The following is a 20,955-nucleotide window of genomic DNA, read 5'->3' on the forward strand; positions in this document are numbered from 1 at the left end:
TGCTCAAATGTTTCATTAAAAATGGGAAATAAAAATATGTAATTTATTTAAAAAATTATTTAGGCTTACCATTAAATACTAACATCTTTAGGAAAATTAAATCACAGTTGTTGTCAGAGAAAGTGTAAGAAACCACATAGCTACATCACCAAAAAAGAACAACTCACCAGTTACAATGAATGTGAAGGTTTTAATGTAGTTCTGGCAGGGCTGAGTCAGATTAGAGATGAAAATCACACAGACATATAAGGATCTTTCTCTTTTTGTCTCGCTTATTATGAAGTAAGAACCATTTGGGTAACTTTTTTAAATTTACAATTTTTATTTTTAACATGTATTAATTTGAAGCACCATTTCAGGTCCAGGTGCCGTGTGGAAAGTGATTGATGTTCCTGGGATGGAAAAAGGGTGACTACTGGGAGACATCCAAGTTATAAACATTTAAAAATCCTGGAAAAATACACATTTCCTCTAAGAATAGATCCGCACAAAGAATCTAATTTTATTTTTGTTTGTTTGTTGCTTCATACATCCAAAGTAATATTATAAGCAGTTTTCAAATAAACATAATTAATCTTTGGCCCTATCAAAATAACTACCCATTTAGCTTATCTATATTTTTGTTTACTAAAAATATCAACACCATATTTTAATGTATGTGGTTCAATACCATTTATACTTTAAATATGTCTCACTTTCAATATAAAAGAAATTTTTTTAATTTTAATTTTTGCTTCATTTTATAAAAATAAAAACATATTATTTTAGAAAATATTAGAAAGTGAGCTTAGAAGGGAATGAAACTCAGTGTTTATAAAATTCACCTTTAATTTCAAAATTTAGTGTATATATATCTTGGTATACAGACTTGAAAATAGTATCTGAGCTCTGTAGTGCAACCTAATAAAATACAACATAACTGATAACACATGACTGAAGATATCAAGTTAATCATTGGGTTTCATAGTCAGAAAAACATTTTTTTAAAGCTTTAATTGTAACACCAATTTTTAGATGCTCAGATACAGTACAGGTTCATTGAGGAAAGTCATTATCAAGATACTGCATTTCTGCTCTCCACCCTGCATATATATTTTTTCACATAAGGTTTGTACTATAAAAAAGTGGTCAACCTTGCCAAGATCTATTACAAATCTCCAATTGTAAGATGCTGCAATTTTCAAAGGTAATATATGCCTACTTTCTGGTAAAAGATACGCTTCTGTGAAAGACTCCATTTTAGATCAAGCTTGAGATGGATTCTACTTTTGGACCTAAAGTTGCTAACCTTTATGACAATAGCAATAATAAAACCCCATAGAGCTTCAAAAAACAGGGGAAAAAAGCTAAAGCTAATAAAAAAGCACTAGAAATGCCCAACTCCTAAGAGTCATCATGTTTAGTTTGGTTTTTCTTCTTAATATCATTTCTCAAGAGGTAAACCCAGGAACTCATCAGGCTTTAGAGTCAGGGTCCCGATATCAGGGAAGAATAATAAAAGCCCAGCTATTTGAAACAAGAACTTAAAGAATCTAAATAAGTCTAATGAACTTCACTTATAAGCCTAAAGTCAGAAATAAGAATAAAGGTATGAGTAAACTGAATTTCATAATAAAAAAAAATTAAGTTATGACTTAATTCCTTAAAACTTCTAGTAACTATCTTGATGGTCAATTACCTCTATGAAGATAAGCAATATTATGGTCATGTCAGTATTTAAAGGAGGAAAAAGTTACACAAGTCATAAACTTATAGATTTCATGATTCTTTCATTATTCATTTATTTTTGGTTCAGGTTTATACAACCTAAAGAAGATTAGCTTGATTGATTAGGGAATGATGCCAATGAGGCCAGAGGATCATTTTGATGTTTGGAGACAGCAATTAGCTGTATTCTATGCTTTGGCATAGCACAGAATAAAGTTAATTCTCTTAAGGCATCTACAAAAGATATGCCTTTGGTCCCAAAGGGAAGAAGTTCAAAGCAACATATATGGATTATCACTATCTATAACTACTTACAGAAAAATAATTCCCATGCCTTCATGGTAGTGGTCAATGGTATTATCTTTGGCCCCATTCAGTACATATTTAGGTAATCTATAGTTGAGCAACAACAAATGTGAATTTAAAATGTAGCATTATATTGTTTATTTTCTTTATCTAGCTCTATTATATCAATTTGCTATAATTTATTGTTTTTAAAACAAGCTAGTTTATACAACTTGTTTTAGTAAACTATATTTCAAAAATATATCTCTATATGCAAATTACTTTGTCTTACATAATACCTTGTAGAGACATTTTCCATTCCAAGTACTGAATTCAGCACTCATGATTCAATGATAACCAAAGCCCATGGTATTAAATGATTCAAAAGAGCTTTAGAATTTTTTAATGGAATTTTGTTAAATAAAATTATTTTTATTTTTCATTCATCCATCCATCCATCTATCCACCCATTCACTATTTACTGAATGCCTACTATGTGCCAGGCTTTGTCTTATACAGTGGTAAAAAGAGGAAGTTCTGACACTCATACCAGACCCATAAACACATCTACTTTCTATTCACCTTAAACAAACACAATGCTATTATATTACAAATCACAAATAAAAGAAAACTTTCCTTGAGCCTAATCATGCCTTTCTCAAGTTATGTTATTTTAGGAAAAGGTTTGAACCTTACGTGTTATACCCAGAGCTAACAATAGCTGTTAAAAAGAAAAAGTCTCGCGTTGCACAGCTCTGGCTTCTGTTCATTTTGTGATTATTATTATAAGTCAAAAGTCTATAGCAATAAAAATGACATCAACAGGAACAACAATAACCATAATATGCACCAAATATTGTCTATGGCTATATTAACAGTGCATATTCATTGCATGAGGGTAGGTAAAAAGTCCTAGGGACTAGCTGACTCAATAAAAGGCCAATAAGGAACAAATCATGGTAGCCTTTCAACTTCCATCAGGTCACAAGGCACTCAGAGTGGAAATTAAAATCTGGTTTACAACTTGAAAAAATGAACTTCAAGTCATGGTAAGAAGATCAGTCAACATCATGTTGAAAAAGGCTTAAAAAACTGCTTAGGCATCAAGAGTTCATGACACTTTATCACTGCAAACAAAGAGAAAAAATTCAACTTTCATTAAAGTAGGCAGTGTATTAAGCAGTAAAGAAGACAAAAGACAAGTCTGAATGCCTGATCAGGAAGTATTTTATTATCTTTTAGGAAATAACATTTAAAAATACATGTAACAAGTGAAAAACTGTGGAAATTTGACTACAACATCTGAAAACCCTTGTATCAATCATCCTTAAACCACTTTACATAAAATGAATATTTAAGCTGGTACCCTCGGTGGACTTCAATTTACATATTTACAAATGATAAACATATATAGTACTATACAAATGTTATATATATTAAATCTATACACAAAATATAAAAATTTAAAGGACTAGATAAAACTGTATGTAAGTAGCATATCTATTTTTTTTTTTTTGTATTGCTCACAACCTGGGTTCTGGCCATTCTAGTTTGGTGATGACTTTGTAGAAAGAAAAACTGGCTGAAGACAAAGTCAGAAGAATTAGCAATTTAGCATATATTACACATGAAAACATACTTTAAGAGGGTGTGTTTTAAGCTAATAAATACAGAATAGCATTATAAATCTATGAATGGGAAGATTCTGGTGTATTACTAGAACTGTATTAGTTGAATTCCTAAGAATCACTGGCCATCGAATAGGCCTAGCCTCAAACAAGTTCAAGAATATGATATGTCTGCTCTCAAGCAACAATAATGCTAATAATGCAGAAAATTTGAAGTTAGAATTTTCAACACTCTAAACACCTCATGTGTCACTTGATCATTGATCAAGATAGTAAAACATCATTAATGTGAATTCTTAAAACTCTAAATTCTGAACTAGGGATCATTCAGCATTGAGGCTAACATTTGCCTCCCTTACTCTTTTTTCTTGGTTAGTATAAATTGAGATTATATAGATTATGTAGATGATGTGAAGGATTAAATGAACAGATTACCTCTCAGCACTCCAGAAGCCCTCATTTACATAATGAAACATTTACTAATTAAACAGACTTGTCCATTGATGAAAGCAACAATCAAGTAATTCTTTCCAGTCTAATTCCAACTATTGCATACATGTGAAATAAAATTTCATTTGTTTAAAATATTCTTTATTTTTGCCCAGCAATTTTGCCCAGCATTTTCCATTTTTTCAAAATTAGTGAGGTTTCTCTTAAAGTGTCATGAATGCATGCATTGTGATATTACTCTGCATATTTCAGCCACTAATAATTTATTTATTTATTTATAAACTATTTGGCTATAGGAGAAATAGTAAAGGCTCTAAAAGACACATTTTACCTATTGACTCACTTATTAGCAATCAAGCATTACCTAGAGCCATTGTTTAAATAAATGCCTTTGTTTTATCAGGATTCTACAAGTGCGTGAAATAGAAATGATATTGTTGTATTTCTCATATTTCCCCTTGAGGTTTTTATGAAACCTTAAGGAGAAAGTATATAGGAAAGAGATTGTACATTTTACAATTATAAGTACTTGATCTAAAAAAAAATTCGTATGGCCTAAGATTAATGCAAAAATATTATGGACTGAGATTTAAACCAAATTGGTTGTGTATGCATTTACTTATCACCCAGTAGGCATGGCAGAACTCCATCTTATTATGTTTAAAAGTATAAATCTCAAATTTGTACGTCATATGGATGGAATGTATCCAGCAATAAATATGCAGTTTAGAGGAACCTTTGCAATGCTGTAGAATAATTTGGACAGCTGGTGTTATTGGTTGATCTACAAGGTTTTTGGTGTTCTTATCAATCTGCTCTTTTACACTTAATTTAAATTTAGTATAAATATTCACTGTCAAAAAAATTAAATTGGGGGAGAATGATCTCACATTTTAACTCAGGATATAAAACCAAAATATTAGCAGATGAAGTACATGGGTAGGTGAGTTTTTGTGGTTCAAATGATGTGGAGACAAAGAAAGTGGTAATTTGTTTTTGTTTATGCAGATTTTAGATGCACTTCTAAAATGAAAAAGAAAAATCTTTCTACTTGCCAGTTCTGTAGTATACATGCTCTTTTTATTAGAAAAACTTGTTAAATTACTAATAACACATAACATTTGTTGGGGACTCTCTCAAAGCATTTCCACACATATTACCTCGGAACAGTTTTAGGACATCAGAAGTAATTATAGGTATATATAGCAATAGGCAGTTATGGTAGCTAATTTGGAGTGTTATAAACCAATCTTGGATTTATACAGGTAGAGGAAGAAAGACTTTATTCTTTTACCTTTCATGTTGGAGAACATGGACTCTTTGAAGCATATTAGTATCTGTATTTAAGAATTCCTTATGCAGTGAGTGCTAAGTGGTCCGTTCTTTCTGTACTTTGGATACGTACTACTATTATTTGGGCTAGAGGTATGCTGGTGTGATTTCTGTATCCCTGATGGTCTTCATAAAACCTGAATCATACCATTTGCTCTTTTCACCCATCACAATAATGTCCACCTCTGTGGCTAAGGTCATATTAGACTTAGCCCTACACGAAACTCTAACTTAATTGTATTTATTTCCATTTAATTGTATTTAATTCCTTCTTCAAATAAGGCAGTATTTCTCAAGTGCTTTTAAAGTGGCTGCAAAATCTATGCAGGAAAACAACAAAAGAACAAGGCCTGAGCATCTTTTGGGTGCATTCTGTCAAGCTCAAAGAAAGAATCATATTTGGCCACTTGGAACATAGAGAAACCTAATACATGATTGTATCTAATGTGTAAAAGGGAAATCCAGGAGAAAATGTCTAGATATTATCTATCAAGTAACAAATGAAAAGTAAGCTATGTCCACAAATGCGGGCAGGTGGAAATATGGGAGACCATCTTGGGAACTCAGGAAAGCAAGGTAGCACACAAAGCCAGAAAGTATGCAAAGCTTTAATTTGTTACAAGGTAAGAGAAGTTTCAGATGATCAAATTACCAATTATTAAAACCAAGCAAGGTAAAAATTCTTTAAGCAGAGAGAGAAGAGACTAGAATAGAACGTCAGTTCTACTCATACTCATACTCTAACACAAAAATATCTGTAGTTTTTTCCTACACTTTACTAAATATATCACTGACACATCACTCAGTTCTAAATTGAGTTGATATGTCATAATAGTATAAATACTGAATATTTATCTAATTGAAATTATAATATAACTCTACTGGGAGAATGGGTGGGGAGATGTCAGGGGTACATGTGTAGTAGGCAGAGGACAGAAGGAATGCTAAATCCTTAACTGTATACTTTTCCCATAGTGAGAGATCAATAGATAATGTCTACAACAGAAAAATCAAGAATTTGAATGATATGGAGGAAAGAATCAGCACAATAATTTAGTATAACTCTTGGATTGTTCACACATATAGAATATTTATGTTTTTAATCTACTGTTTTTAAGGATTCAGAATTTTAAGAGTAGTTATAAGCAAAAATGAGTTATCCTTCTTTTTAATTCTGACAAAAATAAAGTGATATTGATCCATACACTAAATAATGAAAATTTGAAAAAGAATTGAGAATAGCCAATATCTACAAGGTAGCCCCTTGGCCAAGCTAACCATAAAGTCCACATGATCATTACAGAAGGATAGAGGATTCTGGGAAAGAAAAATGATTTAACAAGTTATTGAAGAACTTGGCTTTTTTTGGAAAATATCTGCCACATTATGAACAAATAAAACAAAGGACTTTTTAGTATAGCCCCCCCCCAAATGAGTGTCACTTTTCAGAACCTATTTCTAATTCATATATCTTATTTTATATGATATTTTTATTCCATTCAGTTTTTTCCTATTTTGCTTTGTATAATGTATCTCTTGCTTGACCAGATGGCAGTGAATCAGCCAATAATCACGGAAGGCACATCGTAATATATTAACATCCTAATGAATTATTGCAGATCTGTTTCCAAAAGTCACAACCAATAAAAACACAGAGTTGACCTGGAAACAAGATTGCAAGATCTGAAAACATCCTGGTATGGCATTCTTATTTTTCCATCTGTAATAGATGCTTCCCTTGCTTACCCAGTTTCCATTACCAAAGTCTCCCTAAGTAGAACTTAAAATTTGTTCAGTAATCCCCTCTTCCACACATAGCCCAAGTGCCTCACGGGAAGCTGCCTGACCCTCCACTCCAGAGGTAGGACCAGTTGTTTCAACGGCAATCATTTTGCCAGTAATTAGTTTCTAAATGGGCACATGACTCATTTTTGATCAATAAAACACAAGGAGAGATTTGCTGCAAACATCAGAGAAAGTTCTTCATTGCTCTTCTGGCAGAGTAATGGGATCTCTGTTTCTTCTCTCGTGTCAAAGGTAAACAACACATCAAATGGCTCTGACTGCTCTTGGCAGCCATCTAATCTCCAGGAAGTTAACGAGCCTTAGGACGAAGCCAAAGCAGAATAAACACATGGAAATGTGCCTTGATGGTAATGTTGGGCCACTGAATGAATCAACCTATAGCCTGCCCACATTCTGCACTTCCTGTTAACATGTGCTAATACTTTCTTACAAGCCACTCTTAATTGGATTTTCTATTTTATATATATAACAGAATTCATACCGATAATTCTTAGAATCATTAAAAGTTGTAAACTCAAAAGTAACTTGAGTTTAATCTTTTTTCTCTTGTTTTATATGATTCCAGAATTTCAGGCTCAAATAAACCATGAAAAATATCATTCCTTGTGTGTGTGTATGCACAGACACATACACACACAGTGTTACAAATGTGCACATGTCTGTGTTGTGTATGTGTGGCCGTGCAATGTACGACAGAAAAGCATCCAGAATTCAGTGGGAGTGTTGTGGTACTTATATGGCAAACCAAGGAAGGCACAGAAAATAACAGAACATTGTCAGGCAGGCAACAGGGATAGTGAGGAAAGAAGAGTTGGTGTGAATCACAAAAGAACCTGTAAACAGAACCTCAGACACGCTATACGGCACACTATTACTATTTGGACACATAGGTATGTTTGCTCAGTGTGACGTTTCAAGCAATTTATAAACAAAAGTTGTGAAAATTCACAATCTATTTACTTTTCCATTGTCAGGTTTTAAATTTATTTTCTTAGAAACTCCAACAGTTTAAAGAATCAGATAATTCTCTAAGATTTGTTGTAAAAGTTTGATATGAAAAATGAGAGTTGTCCAACCTTCCTTCCCATAGGTTATTCTTTTCTCTGAATAATTCAAATTCTGTAGTTTTCTATATTAGACATTAGCTATTGAATCCCCGGATGTGAGAGTTAAAGGTTTAGTTTCCTTTACTCCTTTGCTCCCACCACACATGTACTCCTTATCACGCCTCCACCCCATCCTCCCAATAAAGTTATATTATGATTTTAATCAGACTAACATTCAGCATTCACAACATTGAAGTGACTGTATAAGCTCAACTCAGATTTGAATCAAATTCTACTGGTGTTCTGGTAAACTGATTCTCTGAAAAGAAAAAAAGTCCTGATTTGTTCAATTTGCTGATTTCAATGGTACAAATACTCCTGCCTTGGCTAATTTCAAATTACTGACCTAAGGTCTTAGAATTTGAAACAGATGAGGATATTCAGTTCTTAAGAGCTCTTTTCCTTTGGGTTAATGACTGTCATGTTTGTATTTGTTTGCTACATTTTCTCTGTATTTATAAATTATGAAACAGCAAACTCCTCATGTAACTCTCTTCTCAAAATGTATAGATATATCAGATATTATATTAATTTTACGTTTTTGAAAAAGTCTCCTGGCATCTTCTGGTTGCCTTGAATGTCTGGTACATCATCACTATGGGATCTCCCTTCACTAACATCCTGAGAATTCTCTTTCTTATCTTGGATCCCTTGTTTCCTGGATCCCACGTGAGATGGACTGAATGTTTCTATCTCCCTTAAAATCCATATGTTGAAATTCCAACCTTCAGTATTATGGTGTGAGGAGGTAGGCCTTTGGGAGGAGCCCTTATATGTGACATTAGTGACCTTATAAAGGAGACCACAGACAGCTCCCTCACCCCCTTCCACTATGTGAGGGGTTACAGTGAAAAGATGGCCATCTGCAAACAAGAAAGTGGGCCCTCAACTAGAACCGAATCTGTTAGCACTTTGAACTTGGACTTCCCAGCCCCTAGAACTGTGAGAAAGAAGTCTACTATTTAAGTCACCTAGTCTGTGGCCTGAGTTAACAAATCATGTCTTCTTGGTTTACCACCTTCTTTTGGTGGAGCACTTCCTCCAGTAGCTTCTTAAGAAGATTTTTGAGACTTTGCATATCTAAAAATGTCTTTACCTTCACACTTGATTGATAACAGGAGTGACTATATGACTCCAATTTGGAAGTAATTTTTTTTTTCAGAATGTTTGGGTTCTAATTCATTTTGTTTTAGCTTTCAGTGTGGGCATTGAGAAGCCCAATGGCATTCTAATTCCTGATCCTCTGCACAAGATGTGTTTTTCCTGTGTTGAAAACTCTAAAGACTTTGTTCAAAGTACAAAGTTCTTAGGATGAGAATGCACTCAGGTATCTCTCTAGTAGCTTTAGTTTCACTTGTACAGCAATATGGTCTTATGAGTAGGAGGCAAATGCATGGAATACTCAATACCCTGGAGGCAATATGACAGACTATCATCTGAATGTGCCCACAAGGATATAACATAAATAAATATGTATGCTAATCTGGAAAAAAAAAACACCTCCATAAGGAGCTGATGAGCAGCTTTTGTTAATTCTATATTGTGCGCATGGTGGGGGTGGGGGTGGGGGAAAGGACTAAAGGAAGGAAAGAAAAACTGCTTGGGCTGAAAAAGGGAAAAGATGACTGCTCTGCTTGACTGGAAGAATAGGCAATTTAAAATGGATTTGTGTTACAGAAAAAAGGTAAAGAGAAAATCAAACAAATGATCCATAACTCTAGCTCACAGAGTTCTCTTGATGCTTTAAATACTGCTAATAATAAAAATAATACATGACCAAGGACAGAAAATCCAAGTGGTCATAAAGGAATACTATGAAAGCAAAATTCTTCCTCCCCAATCTGCTATCTCAAACATTTCATAGGTTTTTAGTTATTTTCCTGGAATAAAGTTAATAGCATATGAAAAATATAAAAAGAAAAGTTACCGAAGTTATCATGCCAGAATAGTGTTCAGCTTTTGCTTTAATAAATAACAATGCATTCCATATCACTTTATATAGACCTACTCCATTCTCTTTAATGACTACATAGTATCCCACTGTATTGACAAAGGTTCAGGAAACTATGGCCTGCAAGCCAACTCTGACCCATGCTTGGTTTTGTATAGTCTATGAGCTAAAAATGTATTCTTATGTTTTTTAATAATTAAAGAAAGTGAAAAGAAGAATACTATTTCTGTGACATGGAAAAATTACGTGAAATTCAAATTCCAGTGTCTGTAAACAAGTTTCATTGGAACACTGCCAGACTCATTCATTTCACGTACTGTCTATGGCTGCTTTTGCACTATAGCAGAGTTAAACAGTTGTGACACAGAATGTATAGCCTACTAAGCCCAAAATATTTATTATCTGGCCCTTTACAGGAAAGTTTGCTGACCCCTGGTATAGACCATTTAATTTATTTAATTCAACATCATGAATTCAGAGAATTTCTAATTCTATGAGGGAAAGGGTTAAAAGTGGCAGCACGAGAGACAGGTAAAAAAAAAAGATACAAATATGGAAAATAATCAACTAGATGTTCAGTGTGGATGCGGGTAGGAAAGTGACGAGAGACAGAGCAAGAAAGAACTAGATTGTGGGCAGACCATGCCATCATTAGAATGCCAGGTAGAGGAAATCTGCCATTCATCTGGCAGGAAGTCAGGAACTACTGAGGATTTTGAGCAGGGGTGGGAGTAGCATAAACAGAATCTATTTTAGGAGATTAATCTGGCTGTGCAATATGGAATTAATGTAGAGAGTACTGCTAACAGGTAAGGAAACCATTTTTAGGATTATTTTAGAAACCCGTAAAAGAGACCATGAATTTACGTGAAGATATAAATTCTAAAATGTAAATGTACCCTTGAAATACTTACTACAGTTCTGAAAATCAAAGAAAGGTGTCTGTGTGTTTCTGTAAGTAAAGTTGTTTAAAAATCACTTAGAATTATTTCTTTTTATAAAAAACCAGTAAAGTACGTCTCACCACTCAAGTTTTGGCCCACTCTGTTTCAGTACGCCCAGCTATAATTTTTAAATGTGTTTTCTGTGTAACAAACAACCCAAGAAACTAATTGAGTCATACACTAGTTGCTGAATTAAGCTGGAGTATGGTAACTGATTATTTGATCATTTCTTAATGTATCACTTACAATCTTAAGGCTCAAAATATGGCCACATAAGACATACAGTATTATCTGTTATTTCAAAGGCAAATGTGAAGTATTCATCATAATCTGGTTAAAACTCCTAAATAGCAAGAATGCTGGTCTTCTAGACGGAGTAATTCTAATTAACCTTATAAAAATAAGATTTGTACAGTATGTGGAAAATTAAGGATATAAACAACCATTAAAAGAAAAGTCTAATTACATTATAATAATTATGTTCAATGAGCACAATAGGCAATAGTCACTAGCAGTACCATATTTTAAATGCCATCATAAATAATATAAAATTGTAATGTTATATTGTGTTATTACTCAAAATAATATTTTAAATTACTCTCTTAACATCCAAATAAGTTGTTCTATTAACAAAAGGATTTGAATGTGTACTCTGTAGTTACTTTTTAAAAGAGAATAGACTGGACATCAAGTTAAATTATATTAGGAAATGAACGAATAAAGTAAAAAGTTAATATTTATAGTAAGATTTTATATGTATCAGTATGTTTGGGTTTGGAACAGTAACAAGAAGAGAAAATAAAAAGAAAATTTGCTTCAACTCTGCTTAGAAGGTTTTTATTTTCCTTCTTTATGGTTAATAATTGACTATTCTAGTGAAAAAAGTAAGCATAGTGGTTTAGAACTTGAAATCCTGAGACAAGAAGAATCAAATTCCAAATCGAGTGATTTGGACAAGTTCTTTAACCATGTGAAGCCTCAGATCCCTCATCTACTATAATGATAACATCTACCCTGAATTCAAAGGGTTGTTGGTAGGTTTATATGTGCTATATGTACTTGCCTTCTAAGAACACAGAGTGTTACATAAGTGACAACTACTGTTTCTAGTGAATTATTACTTCCCATGTTAAGTTTTATCCTTTGCTGACTGCATCTTAGGGTATAAGTATGATGGAAGACGGAGAGAGAATTGAAAATCGAGTAACAAAATAATTATTACTTCCCATCCCCTCCCCACTGACCTACTCAAGTACTGGCTTAGAAGAAATGTTAACATTAAGTCCATTATTAATGTGGTTCATGGCCTTTATGGAAGTTGTTATTAGGCTATAAAACTAAAAGATCCTCAGTGGGTCCCTAGCTAAGGGGTGTGCCTTTGAACTCACCTGAACCACTGGACTTTGAATCTCCCATCTTTGTCCTGACTAAAAATCCTTGCAAGTATGACATCGTTATATTTCTTACATATTTCTCTGAGACATCCTTCCCAAAGTGCTGCCATATTTAGTGGTCTATTTACAAGCTTAAGGAATTATGATGTTTCGTAAAACACAATGTCTCCATAAATATGTAATAGAGGGAGAAACAATTGTGCATACCTGAAAGGAAATTCAGATAACACTAGCCCTACCTTGCTTTTTCTGGATAATTGCTTTACATAAATGATGTTTCCCTAAAAAACTTCATTGATTAGCATGTACTATTCCTTATCTGAAATTTGGTATTTTTATTTTACATTATCATATTGTAGTAGTTGTCCTCATATATATTTTTCAAATTTTAGATGATTTAGGTGGTTGGTACAAAAATTTCTCGGTCATATAAAAAATGTGCAGAGAAATGAGTACATGACCAGTTAAAATAAACACCTCAGTTAAAATATTTGTTTAGCAGTCATATAATGACCCTGAGTGATGATTTGCTTTGCCTTAAATAATATATGCTTCACTGATTCATATGAAAGAGTGACTCATTTAACTAGTGAGCAAACCTAGCCAGTTACCTCTGCTCCGTATCGTAACGTGGCCTTGTTTCTCTGTTCTGGCATCAAGTATGGCAGAAACTATCACGAACTGATAAAAATACGTTGTTGTGGTGGTGTTTTTTTTTTAAGCTAATTGACTGCCCAAGCCAGGTTTTAGTGCTATGACAGAAGTACAGAGAAAGCAAAATTGGAGGGGGGCGAAGGAGGGGGTTGCTTGTTTTTTTAAGGAAATGAACACTCAACTCATAAACTAATCAAAGATTAGAATCCCGAACCCCATGGCAACTCTCCAAGTTGTTATGTTCAAAATACATATACAAAAAGAAAGATTGAGTCAGGAATCTGCTTTAATGGGTACAAATGCCTTATCAAATAAGGAATAACAATTTAGGCAAGGAGCAACTTCAGTTGATTGTGGCTTGAGTATATAGCACAGCATGACGGGTTCTATATGGATATGTGAGTCAGAAAAAAAGTCAAGCACCTGTAAATTGAAGCAATAAGAGAAGAAGTCAATGGTCTACAGAATTAGTCTTTACCACAAGTTGGTTGATAAATTTTGAGGAGTTCATTTATTTGTTTTTTCATAAATGTGAAGTTAATAGAAGTAGCACCAGCTCACCACTTTGCTGCAGAGGGATTTTCTTGAGAACTGAAAAGTCATAGAAAAGAAAGATTAGAGAAAGGAAAATGTCTTGAAAGCAGATAAAACTGACCTATAATGCAAGAAAACGCCTTCAAGGGGATTCATATCCAAGAATGAGAAGTAGGGGTGAGAAAACAGCCGTGGGCAGACCGATGTGGATTTGATGGCAACCCAGCTAGCTTTAAGATTAAGTTATATTTATTCTACCATAAAATCTCCAGGACATTGAGGTGCAAGGAAGCGTTGTGTTGTGCAATATATATTCAATCAAATAAAAATCTAGGAGCAGAGAAAGACCAGCTGCACTGTTTCTAATAATGTTGGTGCTCTAGTGGTATTCATAAATTTGCAATGTTTCAAAGTCTCAGCCAATAGCCTTTACAAATGTAAAGGGTCTACTGTATTTACCTTTAATATATTTGTCATATAGTAAAAAAAATTCTAGGGTTTCTTTCAGATGGTACATAGCTTACATTTAATTGATTTCATTCTTGAGCTATAATATACTTAGGTAAGGCTATTTGTTACTCCCATTTGAACCAGATATATTAAGCATAGTTCTCTGAAGTAGGTACTCATTAACTTTAGGTTGAATTGAAATCTCATTTATAAATGTACAATGCTCCCAGATTCTATGATCTAAGTCAGTGGCAACGGATAAACATCTTCAGGAACATGTTTTAAAAGTTACCTAATCTTTATTTCCTAAGGGGTACACAGAGTTATTTAAGGTGGCCACACTTTCTCCCTGATCTCTACCCAAATTATTGTTAATTATTAGAACCTAAGGGCATAAGACAGAGAGTCCGATGTCAGGTTGAAATGAAGTCTTAGGATACGAGATCTATGGATTTAATTGTGTAATGAACATTTACTCAAAGTGTGTTGCTAGTGTTTTATATTAAAAAAAAAAGAATCATATGGAGTGGGATATATATCTTGAGAAACCTGATTAAATGTTTTTCATACATATTTTCAAAAAGTTGCAACTGCTTAGAGTTTTTTAGTTAACAATAATCTGATTTATTTCATTGCCTCAGTGTGATTTTCCATAAAGTGTCTATGTAGTAGTAAATACATTGACTTAATTTTTTAAGTTCTTATTTATTTATTTTTGAGAGAGACAGAAAGAGAGAGAGAGAGAGCATGCATAAGTTGGGGAGGGGGTGGCAAAGAGAGAGAGGGAGACATAGAACCTGAAGCAGGCTCCAGGCTCTGAGCTGTCAGTGCAGAGCCTGATGTGGGGCTCAAACCCACAAACCGTGAGATCATGACCTGAGACAAAGTCAGACGCTTAATCAAATGAGCCGCCCAGGCGCCCCTACGTCGACTTAACTTTTAAAAAAAATTCTTCCCCAAATGGCATAAGTGACCTAGCAATAAATACATTTTTGATGGAAAGTTTGTTTCCATGGTGACATGTTAAGATGTCATTCTTTGTGATGATGTAGAATACACAAGAGAATAATTGAAAGCTACTGGAACAATTGTAAATGAATAGGGGATCATTGAAACATGGTAAGGATAGATAAAATGACTTATATTGTCAAAAGTTAATCTCTGGAAGAATGACTTCTTTGACATGTTCCCAATAGCTCTATTACTTGATGAGATATTGCTTCAGAAACTTAATGGGTATTACATTAGTTGTACTACCTTGCAATGGTAACATAGTTGTACTATCTTAGCAATTATCACTGAATTTTATTTCTGTTGCTTTTTTTGTCTATAGTTTTGTCTGTTGGGATAGATAGTGAGAAGGGCTTCTCACAGATTTGTTTTGCGCATGAGTCTAAAATCATTAGAAAATTACTGATTTCACCTAACGACCAAATAGGATATTCAAAGTATACTTCATCTTCCAAAAATAATTATGGAAAATCAAATGACTGTTTTAGTGTATGTATGAATGTGCTTCGACAGCTTTTAAAATACTGCTTCTTTATATTCTATGCTTTTAGGAATAATGTTTCCCTTTTCAGTATTGCAAAATGACATCTTTTAGGTTAATCCTCATCTTTCAGTCTATGACTAGGATGGGAGCTCCATCAGCAGAGACTTTAAATACTGCAACTCCAGGGCCTAAAACAGTGCCTCAAACATAGAAGGTATTCAGTCAAATCCTAGTTGCTTCAGGGCTACATGATCATGTAGGACAGCCTTGCATATGCTAGTTCCTCGTCAACTGCAAGACCCTTTATAAATGCCTATGAAAACTGTGGAATCGACTTTGCACATGCTTTTAACGTAGTGTCAGGAGGTTATACTCTAGCTTCTACTTTCATCATTCTTTGGAAATAGCTCTTACCATTGATAGCTTTGGTCTTCATTCTAATCAAACTCATTCTCCCCATTGATAGTCTACATCATCCCCTCCATCTTAAGACTCTCCCCACCATTTTGTTTTTTAATTCTCTCTGGTCCTCCTGCTTTTGCAGATTCTTGGCCGACTCCCTCTCCTGGTGGGGCTAATTTCTAGGTATTTATTCTTTTCTTTATTCTCCCCTATTATTATAAGCTTTATCTAAAGCATTTTATTAAGTCTTATATTTTCAAGTGCCGTCTCTCTGTACCTGATTCTTCACTCAATACTTCAGGTCATTTTCTCTGTCTTAAATTACAAACTGATACTTTTTGCTGATTTTCTGCATTCAGCTCAAAGTTCAAGTTCAAAATAAACTCATTCTCTTCCTCTATAAACATGTTCTCACTCTTTATTTTTTATTTTAGTTGTTTGGTAGATGAGTTGAGTGTTGAGTGAAAACTTTTTTGGTGTCTTGGGATGGATGACAGAAAGGGGATGCATCTGATGTCCATCGTGGTGTCAAGAAAAAAATCCTTTGTAGGGTAAAAAGTTAAATTTTTCTTCCATTTTTAAAACTGAAAATGTTGGATTATTCCATACGCTAATATTGGGATATCTGGGTCAAGTGGTAGAGTGACTCACAGGATCTCACTTCCAAAGACAAACATAGTGAAAGGAAGTCAGTGTAATAGCAAATAATCTATTAGCAGCAAACAACAGAAATGGCCCATGTGAGCAACATACATTTAAAAAGTGGCACCTCAGTATAAAAGAGGAGGAATACGTCATTCCAGATAAACCAGGTTTTGTCAGAGTAGCCCCTAAATTAAAAAAAAAAAAGCTCATCATTCACTCCTATAGTGTGTTTCAAATTAGCTGATTCCCCAGGGCAGCTCTTCTCTACAGGTTGGGTTAGCATTCCAAACTGCTTCAATCCTGTAAATCTATATATCAACATGTGTTCTCTCAATTGTTGCAGCAAGGGAGGCACAGGATAATTAACAACTAGCAATTAAGCACTTCCATCCAGAAGTGGCACACATTATTTATGCTAATATTTTATCAGTCAAATTAAGGCATTTGGCTCTAACTACAAAGAAATGAGAAATACAATCTATCAGAAGTAGAGAAGAATTGGATACAGTAAACAGTAGTAATATGTGCCACAATAACTTTCCAAGTAAGAAAGTACAATTCTACTTCTGCTTCTCCAAAAGCATTCAGGAAAGGGAAAGAAGCATTTAGAGGGAAGAAAGGAGAGGGGAAAATGCAGAGCTCAGCAAATGCTCAAAAACATTCCCACAATATTAGTTCTGGAATGCATGTCTCACCTTCTACCATGCTGAGGTAATAAATGAGGAAAAATAATAAGATCTTACCCTGTATTTTCCCCAGCTAAAAGACAGATGAGGAAATGAAAAATAATCCTTATCCAGAACTATCAGAGAGACAAATAAGAAAATAAATATTATAAAAACTGCTAAAGATGGTGGCCTAGAGAGAAAAAGCAGAGAGGGCACCATAAATGACACAGTACCCATACAGCAGGAAGTTCCCTTGTCAAAATCTGTAAGATTTGCCTACCATTTCCACCCTTTATCTAGAAGAGGAGTGATAGAGTGTTCTGGGCAGAAACTGGAATTACTGGATGGGGAAAAATGGCCTGTAAGAATTTGTTCCAGTAAAATATCAAGTAGCAATAATGTCAGTTCAGGCACATGGAACTGGACTCAAGGGGGGCTGGAAGAGAGCCATGTTGCCTATTTTTTACCACTACCTCTTCCCAAACCCTCCAGATCTGACTGTCGTTAGAAGGCAATAGATACACCCAGAATTAGAACAATTTTATGGCAATATATTTTGTAACTTACACAAAGGGGGAAAATTCCTTGAAAAACACCAATTAACCCAAAGACAAAGAAGAAATTAGCCCCATACCTTTTGAAGAAACTGAATGCACTATATATATTTTTGAATCTTACAAAGAAAATTCTAAAATTAGCTGATGTCAACAAGTGAATTCTATCAGGTATTTAAGGAAGAAACAATACCACTCCTACAGAAATTTGTTTCAGGAAACAGAAGTGAAGAAAATGTCTTTCTTCAAAAACAAGTGTTTTATGAGGCCAGCATAATATAAAAACTTGATGAAGGCATTGCAAAAAAAAAAAAATGAACTTATAGGTCAATCTCCCTCATAAACATAGATCCAAAAAGTACTTTAAAAAATATTAGAAAATTAAATCCAGCAATATACAAAAAGGTTGATATAGCATGATTGAGTAGGCTTTATCCTATTAATGTCAGGTTGATTTGACACATGAAAATCATATTAAGGGAATTAAAGAAAAGCACTATGATCATGTCAATAGAAAGAGAAGAGCAGTTGACAAAATTCAACACCTGTTCATTAAAAACAAACAAAACTGGGGCATCTGGGTGGCTCCGTTGGTTGAGCCCCTGACTTTGGCTCAGGTAATGATCTCATGGTCCATGAGTTTGATTCCCCTGCATGGGGCTCTGTGCTGACAGCTCAGAGCCAGGAGCCTGCTTCAGATTCTGTGTCTCCTTCTCTCTCTGCCCCTCCCCAGCTCATACTCTGTCTCTCTCTCTCTCAAACATAAATACCAAAAAAATAAAATAAAAATAAATAAATAAATAAAACAAAACTAAGTAATAACTAGGAATAAAAAAGAATGTTATTTTTAAAAAAAATGTTTATTTGTTTTTTAGAGAGAACAAGAGAGGTAGGGGCAGGTGGGGGTGGAGGGTGGAGGACAGAGAATCCCAAGCAGGCTCCACACTGCCAGTGCAGAGCCTAATGCTCTGAACCATGAGATCATCACCTGAGCCTAAAGCTAGAGCTGGATGCTTAACTGACTGAGCCACCCAAGTGCCCCTAAAAAAAGAATTTTCTGGGGCACCTGGCTGGCTCAGTTGGTAAAATATCTACTCTTGATCTCTGGGTTGTAAGCTCAAGCTCCACATTGAATGTAGAGATTACTTAAAAATAAAATCTTAAAAAAAAAAAAGAATTTCCTCAACCTCATAAAGGTTACCTTCAAGGAAATCTATAGGCTAGCATCACACTTAATGGTGAAATATTTTATACTTCCTCCTAAAATTTGAAATAAGTCAAGAATAGGAAAGAAATGAGTAGAACTCCTTCTGTTTTAAAAAGAGTGGTATTGTTTAAGTAGAAAATCAATTGTATTTCTATAAGCCAGCAGCAAACAATTGGAATAAGAAATAAAAATCCATTTGTAATAATATCAAAAATACAAAATAGAAAAACTTTTAAAAGATACTCAAGACCTTCTACACTAAAAACTATAAAATATTACTGATGAAATTTAAAGGCAATTCAAATAAATGGAGATGTTTACCACGTTTCTGGATTGGCAGATCAATATTATTCAGATGTAGATAATTAAATAGCTACCAATGTTAATTTCCTGGTTTTGATTATTGTACTATGGTGATAGAAGATGTTACCACTGGGAGAAACTGGGTTGAAAGATGTATGAGATCTCTCCCATATTTCTGTGAACTGCCTGTAATGCTAAAAGCATTTAAAAGTAAAAAAAAATTAAATGTTTATTATCTCAAAGTTGATCTATAGATTCAACATTTTCTAATTATAATCCCAGTAGAAATATTTGTAGTAATCCTGAAAAAAGGAACAGAGTTGATAATTTATACCATTTGATCTCAAACCTTGCTGCAAAACTACAGTAATCAATACAGAGTGGCAGTGCCATAAGGATAGACAAATAGATGAATGGAGAAGAGCGAGCCAAGAAATAACTCCACATTGCTACAGTTATTTGTTTTTTGATAAAGGCAACAAAGCATTCCAAAAGAGAATAACATATTTTTAGCAAAGAGTGCTGAATAAACTGGTTACTGACACAGAAAAAAACAACTGCAAACCCCTACCTTATATCATACACAAAAATAAATTTGAGATGGACAAAGATTGAAACGTAAAAGCTAAAACCATTAAGCTTTTCAATGAAAATGTAAGAAGAGAGCTTCATGACTTGGAGGTAGAACAATATTTCTTAGATAGCAAAAAGCAATAACCATAGAAAGAAATAATTTCTAATTCAGACTTCATCAAACTTAAAAAACCTTCTCATTATATGAAATATCCAATGCACAGACTGTAAGGAAAAATTCACAAAAATATGTATATGACAAAAAATAGTATCTAGGAAATAGAACTTCTACAAAACAAGGGACAACCCAAGGATAAATGGGCAAAACATTTGAACAGTTATACAAATTAGCCAATCAACACTTGAAAACATGCTGTACTTTATATGTTACCAAGGAGTTTCTAAACTACAATAAAATACCAATCAATACACACACCCAGTGATGGCTACAAAACTGAAAAGGGTGAAAACTCCAAATACAGTAAGGATGTAGAGAAATTAAAACTCATATATTACAGGTAACAATGCCAACAACCATTCTGGAGAAAAAAATCAGGCAGTTTCTTATTAAAATTAAACCTACCGATACCTGATACCGATACTGATAACTCCCAGGCACTTACCCTAGGGAAATGAAAACATTAACAAAAAACTTGTATAAGAATATTTAGGGGCACGTGAGTGGCGGTGGCTCAGTCAGTTAAGCGGCCAACTTTGGCCGTGATCTCGTGATTCATGGGTTCCAGCCCCACATCGGACTCTGTGCAGACAGCTCAGAGCCTGGAGCCTGCTTCGGATTCTGTGTCTCCCTCCCTCTCTGCCCCTCCCTTGCTTGTGCTCATGCTCTCTCCCTCAAAAATAAATAAA

The sequence above is a fragment of the Prionailurus bengalensis genome, chromosome C1 (genome assembly GCF_016509475.1).
Source record: "Prionailurus bengalensis isolate Pbe53 chromosome C1, Fcat_Pben_1.1_paternal_pri, whole genome shotgun sequence".
NCBI classification, from domain to species: domain Eukaryota; kingdom Metazoa; phylum Chordata; class Mammalia; order Carnivora; family Felidae; genus Prionailurus; species Prionailurus bengalensis.